This window comes from Thalassophryne amazonica, chromosome 12 (genome assembly GCF_902500255.1).
Source record: "Thalassophryne amazonica chromosome 12, fThaAma1.1, whole genome shotgun sequence".
In the NCBI taxonomy this organism is placed as follows: Eukaryota; Metazoa; Chordata; class Actinopteri; order Batrachoidiformes; family Batrachoididae; genus Thalassophryne; species Thalassophryne amazonica.
This window is the reverse complement of record NC_047114.1, coordinates 66138062-66152544: the sequence shown is the minus strand read 5'-3', so window position 1 is coordinate 66152544 and position 14483 is coordinate 66138062. Positions and strand designations below refer to the sequence as shown.

Below are 14483 nucleotides of genomic sequence, written 5' to 3'. Positions count from 1 at the left end.
CAAAAAGATCCTTCACATATAAATGTCATGCTATGTGGCGCGATCTGCGATCTGCTCGACAACACAACGTGCAGCTTGTCAAGTGGAGTGAAGTGACCAGAGTGAGTGGTTGTGCCGTCTGATTATAAGGAGATGTTAAATCTCTTATAACCATACTTTAACAGCTGCAGACATGAAGGAAACAAAATGCAACTGTTTTACCAAGCCATGACAATGTAAACATGACAAATAATTACCTTTTTAGATGGCTCCAAATGCTTTCTCAGCACATTAAGTACGCACGTGTGAACAGCGCTGCTGGAGCGGTTCTCTGTGATTCAGGAAGCGATTACAGCCGTTTTCAACAGACAACTTGCAGAGGAAATGATTACTCCGCAACAAAATAATATTTTATATACACAGCGTCCAGTACAGAGCACGTGGCAGGCAGTGGAACAAAGCATGGCGTCCAACTGGGAACACAGTGGGTGGGAGCATCACGACAACATTTGTGCAAGTGTGTGCAGCTAGTGTCAGTGCACCTTAACAAGCTTGATAACCCTCATTTTCGTGAAATGCAGGATCCTACATACTGCTTATCACAAGAGAAATCAAGGAACATGAATCACCAATGTCAAAGAAATGAAAAAGTGAAGGGAAAGAAAATTGTGACCTGCAATGAAATTATGCAAATTGAAATCTCACTCTCCTACATACTGTAGCTTTAAGCACAATGTAAGTCAATTTTATATTTTAACACAATGAAGGGGGCCATTTGTGATAGTTTCTCTAACATGGCGTCAGGACCCTGCCAGCAGAAATCTTAGACCTCCGTCACACATAGCAAGAACATGCAAGAATCAGCCAGAATGGGAAGAAAACCTAAACCTTGAGGCACAGTCTGGAGGGAGAGACCATTGGACAGCCGTGTAGGACCGGTAGACAACCACATGGAATGTGGGAGGATCCAGTCTGGACTGAGTCGTGCACACCTGCACAACCGCAGCCCAAACGCTGTCGGACAACAGTACGGAGACACACACTGCTGTCAGGGTGCACCACAAACATAACTAAAACGCCTACAGTGGCAGATGGATGCGTCCAAGTGCTGTCACTCTCTCACTCACTCACCCACCCACTCATACACCGATTCACTCATCCACTTGCTCTCGCGCGTGCTGTCCTCTGAGCAGAACATTGCGGCAGCAGGATGGACATGCGTCTTCCACATGTCAGCACCATCCTCATGGACATGGCATGGCAATGTGCTAAGCACACGGAGTGCACGGGACAGCTATGCTCCATGATGATTAGTTGGATTGCCAGCGCACGGTGTGGTGCAGGATAGCACCTAACATGAGATATTTTTATGCCTTGATGAGGCGTTTTTCAGCCGGTGTCATCAGCAAATGGAGTGCACAGGACAGCTGAGCTCCGCGCTGACTGCTCGGTTCATCTGCGCACCGCAGGACAGTGTATGACATGGGATAGTTTTATGCCATGGTGGATGGGGCATTTGTGAGCCAGTGTTGTCAGCAAATGGTGCAGCTGGGCCAAGAGGGGCTTCTCTGGCCGTTGTCCGCCCTGCGCTGTGAAACACATCTGAGGCTGTACCGGAGGTGAGTTCACATGTTTATTTATGGTGTCATGGGCTGGCGAAACAGTTCCACCCTCATTCCTCTGATAGAGTTAGATGGTAAACATGGCATAATCTGTGTATTATGGGGGAGATATCCCATTCAGCTGCGTTGTGGGTGCCACAGACGGTGCTTTTGGTTTGATTGCGCAATGTTCACGTCCACTGTACATGATAGATGCCACATACATGTTGCATATCAGCATTTCCTTTGCATTCCCTGAATGGGAGTAGTGGAGGTGCACATATGTGGCACAAGCAAGACATGCTGGCAGGATCCGATGTGCCCAATCCATGTCGGCGTTCCCGTGACCGCAATCAGATTGTACCAACTGTTGTTATGACACCATACAAATATGTAGATTTCAGTAGGATTGTGCTCAGACTGCACATAGACTCCCGTTGGATCAGTATCCCACCTGAACTGTGCCACGATTGTTTTGCACATGTGCAAAACATTTGAAGTAGCTGCGCAAATGGGCCTGCCCATCTACACTGCTCTGAGACCACTGTCCAACATTTTCAGACTGCACCTCAACACTTTACGGATGTGGACTGACTCGTCATCCTGACGCCATTCGGCCTCATTCATGCTATGTGTGACGGGGGTCTTACCATCACTGGGTCAACAAGAAACCAAGTATTTAAGGGATCACATTTTATTTCTAAAATACAACACCGGTTTCATCAGGTTTTTATCATTTTTGTAAGTGATCAAAGGCTATTTTTTGTGTGTTGCAACGTACTGAGCAGAAAACGTTTTTAATGAAAAAGAAATTTCTCTTTTCTCTTAATATCATAATTGAGAGATGGTGATGGGCTGGACATCTACCTTGGTGCTTGCCACACAAGGTGGTTCCATTGTGTCATGCATGTGACACCAGTGCATGTTTCCAGACTGTGCCCAGAATGCTTCTGATTTCCATAAAATTATCATTTTGTTTGAAGTTGGTTATAAACCCAAAGTTCAAGCTGGGTGAGCATTTGGCTTTTTTTTTCACAGATTTTATTTTTTTTTTTTCTTCACTTTGACAGCTACCTTCCAAGGTTTACAAATATTCCATTCACTTGAGTTGGAGATCAGATCAGAGGTTTCCATCTCCTTACACAGGCTGTGGCCCCAAGCTTTGATCACCAGCCACCCACAGCAAGTTACAACCCCAATTCCAATGAAGTTGGGACTTGTGTAAAAATTCAATTGAATACACCACAAAGACAAGATATTTAATTCAAGATTCAAAGGAATTGTATTGTCATATGCACAGAAGAACATGTTCCCTGCACAATGAAATGTGTCTACTGCATTTAACCCATCCTAATTGCCAGTAGGAGCAGAAGTCGCCATTAGGCGCCAGGGGACCAGCTCCAGATGTACATCCCTGCCTTGGTCAACAGCAGGGCTGAGCAAACCAACACCGACCCATAACAAACAACACACACACAACACACAACACAGGCCGGCCCGGTACATAAACATATATATGAAAAGCAAAACACGAGGGAAAAGGAGAAAAAAAAAACCTCATAGCCGCTGCATTACACAGCAGCAATGAGGAAAAAAATCCCCATCAGCACAGAAAAACAATAATCACACAGACAAAAACAAGGACACAGGACGACAACCGAGATTTGAAAAAAGTCCAGTTTATCAGAACACTCCTGAGGCAGCCTGTTTGGCGCCGTCAACAGCCTTGTCCGACAATCCTGGATGGGGAGGGGCAGCCCTGAGCAGTCCTGAGCGCAGTCAACGTCAGAGATGGAGAAGCTGAGGGGAGGGGGGAAGACCAGGGAGCGAGGCTTAAGTGTTGATCTTCTGAGGAGGTTTTATCACAGCGACCTTGAAGTGCAGCTGTGTTTGGGGAAGCCAAATGAATAACCAGATTAGCAGACGCCTGAAAGATTCCACAGTTCTGAGAACAGAGTGGCTCTCAATGCATCTGAATGTAGAATGTGGTCTTCACAGACGGTCAGAGCGGGTTTCCAGGGCTGCGATTCTATTCGAGATGTTTTCCAACGCGCGGTTAACCCCCGCCGACTGTGCAGCCACTGCCTTCCCAATCGAATCAATCATGTAGGGCAGCCTGGAAGGACCAATCAAAGCTGCTTCCACTTTCTTGATTTTCCGGTAAACCAGCAGTGTGCCCGCTCCACACAGCAGAAAGCCGGTCACCACCAAGCCGAATATGTACACATCTTCGACGTCCTCCACAGAAAGCATGTAATGGCACATGACCTGCCATCTCCTCCACGAGTCCATCACGTAACCCAGCACATGCGTCCCGGCAGGACAGTCGGGTCCTCCGCCCCCGAAGTCTTGTAGAAAAAATGTGGTCATTGCGTTCAGAGACCCTTTAACATGTTCAAAATGATAAACTTTATTGTTTTTGTGCAAAGATTTGCTCATTTTGAAAAGGATGGCCTGCACACGTTTCAAAAAGCTGGGACAGTGGTATGTTTATCACTGTGTTACATCACCTTTCCTTCTAACAACACTCAATAAGCATTTGGGAACTGAGGGACACTAATTGTTGAACCTTTGTAGGTGGAATTCTTTCCCATTCTTGGCTTGATGTACGAACTTCAGTTGTTCAACAGTCCGGGGTCTCCCGTTGTCGTATTTTGCTCTTCATAATGCGCCACACATTTTCAATGGGCGACAGGTCTGGAATGCACTCAGTCCAGTCTAGTACCCGGACTCTTTTACTACGAAGCCACACTGTTGTAACATGTGCAGAATGTGGCTTGGTATTGTCTTGCTGAAATAAGCAGGACGTCTCTGAAAAAGACGTTGTTTGGATGGCAGCATGTGTTGCTCCAAAACTGGATGTACCTTTCAGCAGTGATGGTGCCATCACAGATGTGTAAGTTGCCCATGCCATTGGCACTAACACACCCGTTACCATCACAGATGGTGGCTTTGAACTTTGCGCTGGTAACAATCTGGATGGTCTTTTTCCTCTTTTGTCCGGAGGACACGACGTCCATGATTTTCAAAAACAATTTGAAATGTGGACTCATCAGACCACAGCACACTTTTCCACTTTGCGTCTGTCCATTTCAAATGAGCTCGGGCCCAGAGAAGGCGGTGGCGTTTCTGGATGTTGTTGATGTATGTCTTTCGCTTTGCATGGTAGAGTTTTAACTTGCACTTGTAGATGCAGCAACAAACTGTGTTAACTGACAATGGTTTCTGAAGTGTTCCTGAGCCCACGTGGTAAGATCCTTTACACGATGATGTCTATTTTTAATATAGTGCCGCCTGAGGGATCGAAGGTCACGGGCATTCAGTGTTGGTTTTTGGCCTTGCCACTTACATGTAGAAAGTTCTCCAGATTTCTTGAATCTTCTGATTATATTATGGACTGTAGATGATGGAATCCCTAAATTCCTTGCAATTGAACATTGAGAAACATTGTTCTTAAACTGTAGGACTATTTTTTCACACAGTTGTTCACAAAGTGGTGATCCTTGCCCTATCTTTGCTTGTGAATGGCTGAGCCTTTAGGGGATGCTCCTTTTATACCCATAATGACACTCACCTGTTTCCACTTAGGTGTTCTTTGAGCATTCATCAACTTTCCCAGTCTTTTCTTGCACCATCCCAACTTTTTTGAAATTTGTTGTAGGCATCCATTTCAAAATGAGCAAATATTTGCACAAAAACAACAAAGTCTATCAGTTTGAATATTAAATATCTTGTCTTTGTGGTGTATTCAATTAAATACAGGTTGTAGAGGATTTTCAAATCATTGTATTCTGTTTTATTTAAATTTTACACAATGTCCCAACTTCATTGGAATTGGGGTTGTAAGTTGCCCATGCCATGGGCACTAACACACCCCATACCATCACAGATGCTGGCTTTTGAACTTTGTGCTGGTAACAATCTGGATGGTCTTTTTCCTCTTTTGTCCAGAAGACACGACATCCATGATTTCCAAAAACAATTTGAAATGTGAACTCATCAGACCACAGCACACTTTTCCACTTTGCGTCTGTCCATTTCAAATGAGCTGTGGGCCAGAGAAGGCGGCAGCGTTTCTGGATGTTATTGATGTATGGCTTTCGCTTTGCATGGTAGAGTTTTAACTTGCACTTGTCGATGTAGTGACGAACTGTGTTAACTGACAATGGTTTTCTGAGGTGTTCCTGAGCCCACGCACTAGGATCCTTTACGCAATGATGTCTGTTTTTAATGCAGTGCTGCCTGAGGGATCGAAGGTCACGGGCATTCAATGTTGGTTTTCGGCCTTAAGGCTTACGTGTAGAAAGTTCTCCAGATTCTCTGAATCTTCTGATTATATTATGGATTGTAGATGATTATACCCAATCATGACACTCACAATTAGTGTCTTCAGTTCCAAAATGCTTATTGAGTGCTGTCAGAAGGAAAGGTGATGTAACTCAGTGGTAAACATACTACTGTCCCAGCTTTTTTGAAACATGTTGCAGGCATCCATTTCAAAATGAGAAAACATTTGCACAAAAACAATAAAGTTTAGCAGTTTGAAAATTAAATATCTTGTCTTTGTGGTGTATATTCAATTAAATATAGGTTGAAGAGGATTTGCAAATCATTGTATTCTGTTTTTTATTTACATTTTACACAATGTCCAAACTTCATTGGAATTGGGGTTGTAGTTTTAGGGTGGCAACCACCCCACAATCTGTAATAACTACCTCCCAGCATGCTTCAGTGATGCTGTGGAGTAGATTATACCAGAAGCATTTTCTTGAGCAGAGATCACAATCCTACTCCTGGAGATCACCTGCCCTGCATGTTTTCCATGCAGACCTGCTGCAACTATTGCTGACGAGTCAAGTCTGGTGTTTCCTTCCTCTTGACTAGCTGAACACTTCTGAGTTGGTTAACAAGGATGAAACAGGGAGATTTGGCAAATATACAGAGCAGGTGATCTCCAGGGGCAGGGTTTCCTGGTGACCATGTTCAAGATGTTGGCTGCTCATCTCCAACCATTGCTTCTGGGCCATGCATAACACATTTTGGGGCCTTTTTTATTGAAAAAGGCAAGCTCAAATTTGATTTATGTTGCTACACTGATGGCGGAGCATCAAATATGTGGACTGTCTCAAACTTTTATGCAGCACTACAAATAATACATCTAACACACAGCATGTCTGACTTAAAAATATGGTCCTGAGCTCCAAAGATTAAGAACCTTTGTCTGTGTGTGTGCATGTGGCCTCACGCATTAAAACCACAGCCGTAGATTTCTGATGTTTCCATCAGACACTTTTCCTTGATAGATTTGTGGAAGGCTTTGAGTAGCAATAAGCTTAGTAGCACCCTGAAGCGTTTCATGACGAGGCTCCTTTCACCTGCAGTACTGTGAGAAGACACCTGTGGTGGCTGGAGAGAGACAATCTGCTCTGGTTGCTCTTACTGCTAAGTCATTAAACACTTGAGTTCCCCTCTCAGTTGGACTTGGTGTGGCACAGATTGTGCACCAGAACCTTTTGTTCTACAGTGCTAATGAGAGCTGAAAATGCCGTATGACAGTGGCACAAATCAGCAAGATGCAAATTAACTGTCTATTAGGAAGTACGTTTGATAACTCTCGGGATACGTTTCATAGCTGCAGGCGAGTACGGAAGAGAAGAGAGGCATGTGAGGCAGGTATTGTGAGGAAGCATTGATGTGACACCTCTGTGCATGAGAGCAAAAGTGGTTGTGCATTTTGTTAGGGAGACAATAACTTGAAAAGGCCAAGGACTAAAGTGTTCCCTGACGATGTGGAAGACACAGATGTGTAAAATAAGGAATAAGGACTCAGAGAAAGAGGACAACATGGCCCAGCTGCCATGTAATTATTTGATTAGATTATTTTCAGGTCTGTCTAAAATATTCCTGTGTCTTGAACAGCTTTTTCTCTTCATCCACGCCAAAGCTGTGATAGCTGGAATAAATCACTCAATTCCCACATGTGATGGGGTAGATTAATGTGATGCTAACCATCAACCAAATGGTATATTTTAGATAGTACAATAGACTTGGCACTGATAACACGTAAGCCCCGTCAGACATAGCAAGAATGTGCAGGAACCAGGCCGAAATGGCAAAAATTGTCGTAATCTAACACAGTCGGGAGGGTGGTCAGTAAGTTAGCTCCATCAGATAACTTTATTAAAGTGGGACAAGTTGAATTTATACAGTGGTGGTGCCAATTTAACACTGTGATAGAGTTTATTTTACACTATTTCTAGTTGGACCAAATGTAGTCCCGGCAGAGTCTATTTCACTCTGTAAAATTTTCCTGTGGATCCCCCTCTTTATCAGATACACAAGAAGCTACTATCCAGTGGTGGGTACATCAGCTAACGGCTAATTACAGAAGCTAACTTTATCATTCGAGGTTTAGCATTGCAGCTAAATGTGCTTCTCAGCTGACTTTTGAAACAAATTGTAGCCCAATTAGCTTCTTTTTTTTTTTTTTTTTTTTGACCAATTAGCAAATTTAGTTCAGCTAACTTTGTCCACTAACTTTTTTTTTTTTACAAAATTTTCTGGTCAAAAATGGTTGTAAATCCTAAAATCATACATTTATTCCAACTGAAGTTTGTACACTAATCCAATAAGCAAAATCGACACATCACGTGAACAAACAAACCTCCTCTGAGCATGCCGTGCTAAACCTTTTTGGAAACTTACATATTTTTGCTAACGTTAAAATGTCAGTGCTTAGGTCTGTTATTCAGGTTTTTAGACCCCCCCAACAAAAATCAAACCAAAGATTAATTCATGTAATAAAAGGAAGCAGTTATTTGTGACTTGGCTAAATGTTTTAGTGGCTTATCCGTTTAATGCTAGCACACAACACTTTTCGGTTAGCAAATTAACAGTTTTCGAGGCTAACGTCTGTGGCCTTATGTGCTATTATAACACAGCAGTGGCTTGATGCTACAGTCACATTAGCTACAAACGACAGCGACATGCAGTTGGCTTAGTCGCTTAATGTGCACTCCTGGGGCATGCACACTAACCTCGCCGTAGGATGTCTTCGAAATAACTTAAGAGGTGTTATCTGGTTACAGCATTTTTAGTTTTAGAAGTGCTTATTGTAGCAAGGCTTAAGCTGTTAACTAGTTTTAGCTTACTGCTGTTTTTAATTTCTGTGATTCTATTTTATTTTTTTCACTGTAAAGGACTTTGTGATTTTATCTTGAAAGGTTTCTGTGTAGGCTCTCAGTTGTTCAGGTGCTTTCCATAGTAGAGACTAGTGCCTGGAGCTGCACTCCAGACAGGGCGCCCTCTGGTGGTGGTGGGCCAGCAGTACCTCCTCTTCAGCGGCCCACACAACAGGACCCCCCCCTCAACGGGCGCCTCCTGGCGCCCGACCAGGCTTGTCCGGGTGGCGGCGGTAGAAGTCGCCCAGGAGGGCCGGGTCCAGGATGAAGCTCTTCTTCACCCAGGAGCGTTCTTCAGGGCCGTACCCCTCCCAGTCCACCAAATACTGGAAGCCCCGGCCCATCCGTCGGACATCCAAAAGCCGGCGCACAGTCCAAGCCGGCTCGCCATCGATGATCCGGGCAGGAGGTGGTGCCGGACCCGGAGTACAGAGGGGTGAGGTGTGATGTGGTTTGATCCTTGACACGTGAAACACGGGATGGATCCGCAGTGAGGCCGGAAGCTGAAGCCTCACTGCGGCGGGGTCTGATGACCTTGAGGATTTTAAAGGGACTATGTATCGTTCCTGTAGTTTCGGGGAGGCCACTTGGAGTGGAATGTCCTTGGTTGACAACCACACTTCCTGCCTGGACGATACGTAGGGGGCCGGGGTCCGCCGACGGTCTGCATGGCCTTTGTCCTCATCCGGGCCTTCAGCAAAGCAGAACGGGCGGCTCGCCACACCCGACGGCACTTCCGCAGGTGGGCCTGGACCGAGGGCACACCGACCTCTCCCTCAACCACCGGAACCAACGGGGGCTGATACCCTAGACACACCTCAAAAGGGGAGAGGCCGGTGGCTGACGACACTTGGCTGTTGTGGGCATACTCGATCCAGGCCAGATGGGTACTCCAGGCCGCCGGGTGCGCGGCTGTCACGCAACGCAGGGTCTGCTCCATCTCTTGGTTGGCCCGTTCTGCTTGCCCGTTGGTTTGGGGATGATACCCGGATGAGAGACTGACCGTGGCCCCCCAGTTCCCGGCAGAAGCTCCTCCAGACGTGCGAGGAGAACTGGGGACCGCGATCGGAGACGATGTCTGTGGGGATCCCATGCATCCGGACGACGTGGTGGACCAGGAGGTCCGCTGTCTCCTGGGCCGTTGGGAGCTTCGGGAGGGCCACGAAGTGGGCCGCCTTGGAGAATCGGTCCACTATCGTGAGGATGACGGTGTTGCCCTGGGATGGTGGGAGGCCCGTGACAAAATCCAGGCCGATGTGAGACTAGGGGCAATGAGGCACGGGCAGCGGCTGTAGCAATCCCGAAACCTTGCGATGGTCGGCCTTGCCCCTGGCGCAGGTGGTACAGGCCTGGATATAATCCCGGACGTCGGCCTCCAGGGACGCCCACCAGAAGCGCTGCCGGACAACTGCCACGGTTCTTCGCACCCCTGGATGACAGGAGAGCTTAGAGCCGTGACAGAAGTCCAGGGACTGCAGCCCTAGCTTCTGGTGGGACGTAAAGTCTATTCTTCGGCCCGGTTCCAGGGTCCGGGCTTCGTGCCAGGGCCTCCCGGACGGTTCTCTCTACGTCCCAGGTGAGGGTGGCCACGATAGTGGACTCCGGGATGATGGGTTCCGGTGGATCCGACAACTCCGTTTTGACTTCGTCTTCATGTACCCGGGACAAGGCATCCGATCTCTGGTTTTTGGTCCCGGGACGGTAGGTGATCAGGAAGTCAAAACGGCCGAAGAACAGTGACCAGCGGGCTTGCCTGGGATTCAGCCGCTTGGCGGTCCTGATATACTCCAGGTTCCGGTGGTCAGTGAAAACCGTGAATGGCACGGACGTTCCCTCCAACAGATGTCTCCACTCCTCAAGAGCCTCTTTCACCGCAAGGAGTTCTCGATTGCCGACGTCATAGTTCCGTTCGGCCGGGGTCAACCTACGGGAAAAATAGGCACACGGGTGAAGGACCTTATCGGTCTTCCCGCTCTGGGACAGCACGGCTCCTATCCCTGAGTCCAAGGCGTCCACTTCAACCACTAACTGGCGACTAGGATCGGGCTGCACCAGAACGGGTGCAGACGAGAAAGCGCCTTTTCAACTCCTTGAACGCCGAGGAACTGTTGCAGCTTCCTACGGCTTGTGGGTTGGGGCCAGTCTCTCACCGCCGCAACCTTGGCTGGATCAGGAGCGACGGAGTTGGAGGAGATGATGAACCCCAGGAAGGACAAAGATGTGCGGTGGAACTCACACTTCTCGCCCTTCACAAACAGCCGGTTCTCCAACAACCGCTGCAGGACCTGACGTACATGCTGGACATGGGTCTCAGGATCCAGAGAAAAGATGAGTATATTGTCTAGGTATACGAAGACGAACCGGTGCAGGAAATCCCGCAAGACATCATTAACCAAAGCTTGAACGTCGCGGGGGCGTTTTGTAAGACCGAACGGCATGACCAGGTACTCAAAGTGACCTAAGGGGGTGTTGAATGCCGTCTTCCACTCGTCTCCCTTCCGGATCCGAACCAGGTGATACGCATTTCTAAGATCGAGCTTGGTGAATATTCGGGCTCCATGCAGGGGCGTGAACACCGAATCCAACAGGGGAAACGGGTATCGATTACGAACCGTGATTTCGTTCAGTCCCCCTGTAATCAATGCATGGACGAAGTCCGCCGTCTTTTTTACCCACAAAAAAGAAACCTGCACCCATCGGGGAGGTGGAATTCCGGATCACCCCGGCGGCTAAGGAGTCCCGGATGTAGGTCTCCATTGATTCGCGCTCAGGGCCGTGAGAGGTTGCACAGCCTGCTGGAGGGAACTCACCGCCTGGAACCAAATCAATGGCACAATCGTACGGACGGTGGGGGGGAAGGGTGAGCGCCAGATCCTTGCTGAACACATCAACAAGGTCGTGGTACTCCACCGGCACCGTCCCCAGATTGGGCGGGACTCTGACCTCCTCCTTAGCCTGGGAACCGGGAGGAACCGAGGAACCTAAACATACCCGATGGCAGGTCTCGCTCCACTGAACCACTACCCCGGACGGCCAATCGATCCGGGGATGTGTTTTAACATCCAGGGAAACCCTAAAATCACACGGGAGGTAGCAGGAGTCACAAAAACTCAATCTCCTCCCGGTGATTTCCTGACACCACCAGAGTTACAGGTGGTGTCTTATGCGTGATGGGAGGGAGTAGGGAGCCATCTAGTGCTCGCCCCGCACAGGCGAGGTAAGCGCCACCAGAGGGAGCCCTATCTCCCTGGCCCATCTGCTGTCTAACAGATTCCCTTCAGAGCCCGTGTCCACAGTGCTGGGGCCTTCAGGGTTGAATCCTCATAAAGGATTGTAACTGGGAGTCGTTGTGGCAATGTGGGTGATCCCACGGTGAATGTCTCGGCCCACCCTAGCCCAGTTTCTAGGGGCGGGCGTTGGTGTTTAACCGCTCGGGCAGTCTCTTACCTGATGCTCTACCGAGCCACAACAAAACACGCCCCGCGGGCCAGCCTCCTCTGTGTAGCTGGTGCCCTAAATGTGGCCCTGCTCATGTCCATAGCTTCGTCAGCAGGGGGAGCTGTAACCACACGGAGCGCAGGGGCCGTGGAGCGTGGGGAGGGCGGAGCGCGGTCGGAACCGGAAGGGAGAGGGACGGCACGTGCCCGGCCACACCCTTCGTCTCGTTCCCGACGGCGTTCTTCTAACCGATTGTCTAATCGTATGACGAGGTCAATAAGCCCATCTAAATCCCGCGGTTCGTCCTTAGCCACCAGGTGCTCCTTAAGAACCAATGACAGTCCGTTTACAAAGGCGGCGCGGAGGGCAATGCTATTCCAGCTGGACCTCGCAGCCGCGATGCGGAAGTCGACTGCATAGGCAGCTGCGCTCCGGCGCCCCTGTCTCATTGACAGCAGCACGGCTGAAGCGGTCTCTCCTCTATTTGGGTGATCGAACACTGTTCTGAACTCCCTCACAAACCCATCATATGTCTGAATGGAGCCGTGAATTCTGCTCCCAGAGCGCTGTAGCCCAAGCGCGTGCCTCACCACGAAGCAGGTTTATTACATAAGCTATCTTGCTAGCATCGGTCGCGTACATGACAGGACGTTGTGCGAAGACGAGCGAACACTGCATAAGGAAGTCCGCGCACGTCTCCACACAACCTTCGTACGGCTCTGGAGGGCTTATGTATGCTTCCGGGGAAGGTGGGGGGGGTCGTTGAACGACCTGTGGAACGTCACTGTTACGCACAGGGTCGACAGGAGGGAGAGCCGCAGCAGCGCCCTGAGGGCGCGCCTCCACCTGCGCGGCGAGAGCCTCCACCCTGCGGTTAAGGAGGACGTTCTGCTCGGTCATTAGATCCAACCGAGCCGTGAAAGTGGTGAGGATCCGCTGCAACTCACCAATCACTCCTCCTGCGGACGCCTGTGCGCCCTGTTCTTCCATTGGCCGTTCAACAGCCGGTTGACGCCCCTCGGGATCCATGACGTTGGCCGAGATATCCTGTTGGGAAAGTGTAGGAACACGGACCCACAACAGGGGGCGCAAATGAACGGACAATGGAGGAAGTCAAATAACAAAGCTTTACTGTTGTGAAACACGCACAACAAACACAACTGATTACAATGTCGAAATAAGCCAAATGTCAACGGTGTCGTGTGGGCAGGCTCGAAGATAGGAGACGTCTGTCCAAGTCGAACCGGAACCACCCGATTTCCTCCGCCACCGAACCCCGGGAATACTGGAGCCGCCAAGTCCCGAACTCCCAGGTGGCCACTGCCTCCGCTCGTCGGATCCGGTACTGCTGGCGAGGAACAGAAACAGTCAGGTGTGAGTGCGGCAGCACCCAGCAACACGTAGGGTGGAAACACCACCTCCACCTCTCGTCAGAAAAATACTGTAGTGTAAGAATGTGAGTACTTATCCAAAAACGTCCAATACAGTCTCCAGCTGTACTACTCACTGTCTGCACACAAGCAACAAAGTATTACTGTTAGGAAGACAATAGAATCGGCTGAGAACGTTACCTCTTTGGTAGAGCGATATCTCGGCAATGAGGTGGAGATGCCGTCCTGCTGATATACCCCTGCAGATCCGATGATTGGTGACAGCTGTCGCAGGTGATGGGTGACAGCTGTCACTCTGGCTGCTCCTGCAAGGCGGCAGCGCCCCCTAGTGCCTGGAGCCCGCACTCCAGACAGGGCGCCCTCTGGTGGTGGTGGGCCAGCAGTACCTCCTCTTCAGCGGCCCACACAACAGGTAGTCTGACTTCTGTCTTGACTCTTGTAGAGAAGAAAATGAAAGGTGTCATTCTCGAGGTCGGTCATCCGGGCATTTAACCTCTAGGGGTGGGTTTTGATGGTGAACACATCGCTGACCTCAATACAAATACATGTAATTTGGTCACTTTTCAAAGGGGTCAGACTCATCAATAAAGTCAATTTAATGTACAATGGTTAATTTTAGGTCAGCTTGGTGTATAAATTTCATCGTTCCAGGCAGTGAGAGCCATCAGCTCGCTGTTAGAGGCAAAACCAAACAAGCTGATTTTAATAGAACAGCATACAGATCGAGCGTGTTTTTACCAAGCGGCAGTCGCAGAAGTACGAATACTCGTCTTTGGATTGGCCACTTTGCCAAAGTGACATGTACAAATATTTAGTACTTATTTCTCGCTAACATTTACAAAACATATGAGGAATATTAGATATATACAGAAACGCCACTGTTCAGAGCGTTT

The 14483-nt window shown here is 48.7% G+C and overlaps 1 protein-coding gene across 2 annotated transcripts in view; it reads left to right on the top strand.

The window, feature by feature from the left end:
• kcnab1b (potassium voltage-gated channel, shaker-related subfamily, beta member 1 b) overlaps positions 1-14483 on the top strand; it is a 154366-nt gene that overhangs the window by 37962 nt on the left and 101921 nt on the right. The window lies entirely within an intron of this gene.